This window comes from Halyomorpha halys, unplaced genomic scaffold (genome assembly GCF_000696795.3).
Source record: "Halyomorpha halys isolate HHAL.00 unplaced genomic scaffold, Hhal_1.1 Scaffold1062.1, whole genome shotgun sequence".
Taxonomy (NCBI): domain Eukaryota; kingdom Metazoa; phylum Arthropoda; class Insecta; order Hemiptera; family Pentatomidae; genus Halyomorpha; species Halyomorpha halys.
The window spans coordinates 17,352-21,480 of NW_027112044.1; positions in this window are offsets into that span (position 1 = coordinate 17,352).

The window sequence follows — 4,129 nt, forward strand, 5'->3', positions numbered from 1 at the left end:
CACTTAATTAAGTTGATTAGCTGAGCAGTAAGAGCTTAAGAACCGCAAGAAATTTCTTATAATGTAAATATGATAAAAACTAATTTTTAAAATAATTTCCAAAATTCCACCAGATCACTTTTACTCTCCGTCGTAAACCTCTATCCTTCTGTCCTACAATATCCTTTCTAAATAATCCACTAACGCCTTTGAACAGATTCAATACTTAGGACTCCATCTTGACAAGAGACTTGGAATCCACATACAAGACTGAAACAAGAAACTGCTCGTAAATTTCGATTGCTACAACACCTACTTGACAAACGCTCTAAACTTTCCATTCACTACAAAAAATTATTATTCACTACTATAATCAGACCAATTTGGATATATGGAATTGAGCTCAGGGGCTCCACCAAACCATCAAATTCCTCCCGCATCCAATCCTTACAATCCAAAATCCTACGTAAAATCCATGATCCTATTACATTACAAATAAACTCATCCACAAAGACCTTAACATCCCATTCGTTGCAGATTTGGCCCAAAACAGATATGCTTCTTTTCATTCATCGTAACCCACCAGTTCTTAATCTCCCATCTTTAACAATCCCTGATAATCCTCTGAGGCGTCTGAAAAAAAGATGGCCACGGGACCTTCTAATTTAAATTAATGCTCGAAGTACCAATGGGTGGTTCCTTCCCAAGAATTTCTAGTGCAAATGAAAAATTCCACATATTTACTTATTGTATTTATTATTTTGTACAGATGTAAATTACATTAAATAAATTAAAAAAAAAAAAAAATTCCAGATGTATGTTTTAGGGGCTGCATTTTATACATTGGGCTCCTCTATTAACTATATATTTAGGAGTTTTTTTTTTCCTTAGTTTATTTTATTTGTGAAGAATTATTTTGGGCATTAGTTATCGGTTCATTATTAATAAAATTGTTTAATTTCTATTTAACTCATAATCTTGCTTTAATTTACGGATTACTTGTTTAAATTTTACCAATCAAGAAAAGTCTCACTTGGACCAGATAGTGCTGTTTTCTTGTTTCAAATTCTGAAGGTGTGAACCTTTTTTGAAATGTTCTGCTTTTAGGATCAGTTGCCCGGTTTTTTTTTCTTTTCTTTTTTTTACTATGTGCTGGGGACCTACGAACCGAACACTGGCTACTCAGCCAGGTGGACATTGGTTTTTTTTGAAGTGTTATCTCCCAGTCTCGGACTCATGTGGGTGTCCACCCCCAGCTATCCTGAGAATCGAACTCATCTTCGTTCCACAATATTTTTTAAATAAAGGCTAAACTTTTAGAAACTAGCTGTAGTATGTTGTGTATAAATATGTTGTCATCGGTCACACTCTAGTAAGAAAGTGACAAATTTCTATGTAAATATGGTTGCGAAATTGTGACCAGTGACAAAATATATTCATATGGAACAAATGACAAAGAAGCTATTTATTTAACCATCCAATCTTTGTTTCCTTAACATGTATTTTATAAACTTTGTAGAAAGAGATCTTGTATCTATAATTACGAAATTGAAAAGATTCTTCAACTATTTCTAATTAAGAGATTGAAAAGAGTCAACTGTTACCTCTAATTAGTTATTTATTTCTATTTGTGTTATACATCTAAGACTATTTTTAGAATTCTTTGCAGTTTCTATTACCAGTAGAGCATCAAATTTATCTATTTAATCAGGTATAGGTATGAGTAATTATAATCATTAGTTTAAATATGGATCGATGACAATAATTAAGAATTATTATGAATAATTATATAAGAAATATAAAATGGAACTGGATCTAGCCAAATCTTCCTGATATTGTGAAGAAAAATATTTCCAGGGTTTACCAACTTTTATGTGGGCCTAATTTCATATTCCAAGCTCAAAGAAACAGGAACACTGTGATTTAGAGCATTCCAATGGGTCCCGACAGTTCGACCTAGATTCAAACCTATCATCCTTTCCTCTTATTCATTATCCTTCTATTAAGTAAAGGTACAAACAAAAGTTATAATTATGTTTTTTTTTAATCCTGGAGATGGTGAAAAGGTCGAAATGTCCAATACTCATAAAACAGAAATGAAGATGATGCGAGAAAGAAGTAGTTTCAGATTAATTAATATATATCGCTGCTATGGTGCCACATCTGACAAAAAAAAATTACTTTATACTTGACGTATTTTATGGATTGCTCCGTAGAGATTGTGGTTACTTTTTTGACAACACTGCTTATAGTACAAGAGCCCAAGAGGAGAAAAAAGACAGTTATTTCACCCCAATTATTGATTAAATTAATGAAAATTAAGTATAGGTAGGGGGGATAAAAATGGCGGCTGTTTCAAGACGGTAGAATAAATTAATTTTTCATTTGGAGCTATGTCTTTAAAACTACCAACAACACTAGAAAACCTAAGAGGACATCATTTCAAGTAGAGTAAATTTGCTAAAATATGAGCCTCGAAAGAGCTATTTACGTTCGATAGATCTCGAGACAGCTTTGTAAAAAGCACCATTTCATTAAAATGTACAGAATGTATTGAAAGATCAGTAGTCAGTGAATTTATTTTGAGAAATCTATATCTCAAAAACCATTCGACGTACAGATGTCTATTAGCACTTAAATTAAAGCTAGTTTAATGGGCTATAAAGTAGTTTATGACGTTTATCTTCATAGGAGTAGTAGTTTTCATGAAATTTGCTAAAATATATCGATTTATCGTTGTTCGGGCAAATTTGTATTCGTATGCGAATATCATAAAAACTACTACCCCTACCAAGAAATGTATCATAAACTACATTATAGTAAATTAAATTTCCTTTATTCTGAGTTCTGACAAACATATGTACGACGTATGGTTCCAGAGATGCATATTTTTGAATATCAAACATTTTATCCCAACAACTAGAAATTAACATTTTGTCAAATATCATAAAAACTAGTTCTCCTACAAAGATAAATGTTACAAATTATTTTATAGTAAATTTAACTAGCTTTAATTGGAGTGCTGGCAGACATCTGTATGTCTTATGGTTTCTGAAATAAAGTTTTTTATAAATCAAATTTATTGTGTGAACAACTATAAATCAATATATTTTAGCGAATATCATAAAAACTTTAAAAGCTATATCTCAAGAACTATTGGACGCAAATAGCTCTCTATAAGGGCTAATATTTTAGCAAATCTACTCTGCTTTAAATAATGTTCTCTTAGGTTTTCTACTGCTGTTGGTATTTTTTAAGATTTCGAATGAAAAAGTAAATTTGTTTTGAAATAGCCGCCAACGATGGAACTAGAGCTTTTTTAATAACTTTAATAATTCTGACAACCGCACCTATAACTTGTTAGGTATAGGTTATATATTATAATAACTTGTAATTGTTTCTCTTTTGTTTTTTTACTCAGTAATTAGTCATGCCTTATTAAAAGGTTATGAACGGAAGAAGGTAGTAATGATTAAAAACCAATTTGTAAATTAAGATATAACAGATTCTAAAAAGGATAAACAAAAAAAATGCTAATCATTTATCTCCATTTGGTAGACTACAAACGAGGGTCTATCAGTCCCTCAAATCGGGGCTGATTTTATCTCAATGGCCAGGTCGTAGACACCAAGGCCGGAAACAGCTTGGAAGTTTGGGTGGAAAAAAAAGTCATGCGGTAGACAAAAAACATTTTAACAATTTCCCACAAAAAGGAAAACCGAGTTCTTTGGTACAGTTCTGGCCAAACCTCTTTTTTGGTTCGTTAACTTCACACACAAACACATTGACGAAACGGGAAATTATAATTTAATTAAATAGTTAATTTATTTTTTAAATATCTATTCCTAATACCAAATCCTATTATAATACCGGATAATTACTGATAATGAGACTATAAATAATGAAGGTTCCTCGAAAATGAGGGTTCACCATTTAGGAGCGTCTAAAAATCAATATATATTTAGCAATTACGATATCGAAGGCGTATTCAGAAAGAAAACAAGTAAAAGAAAGAAGATAAATGACTAGAAGAAGATAATTGACCGTATGAAGTAGATTATAGGAAGATAATCCGGGTGGCGGTCAAAATAATAAAAGAAAACTACTGTTAACCAAACGTTTCGCCCCACTTTTCAAGGTTTCGTCAGGG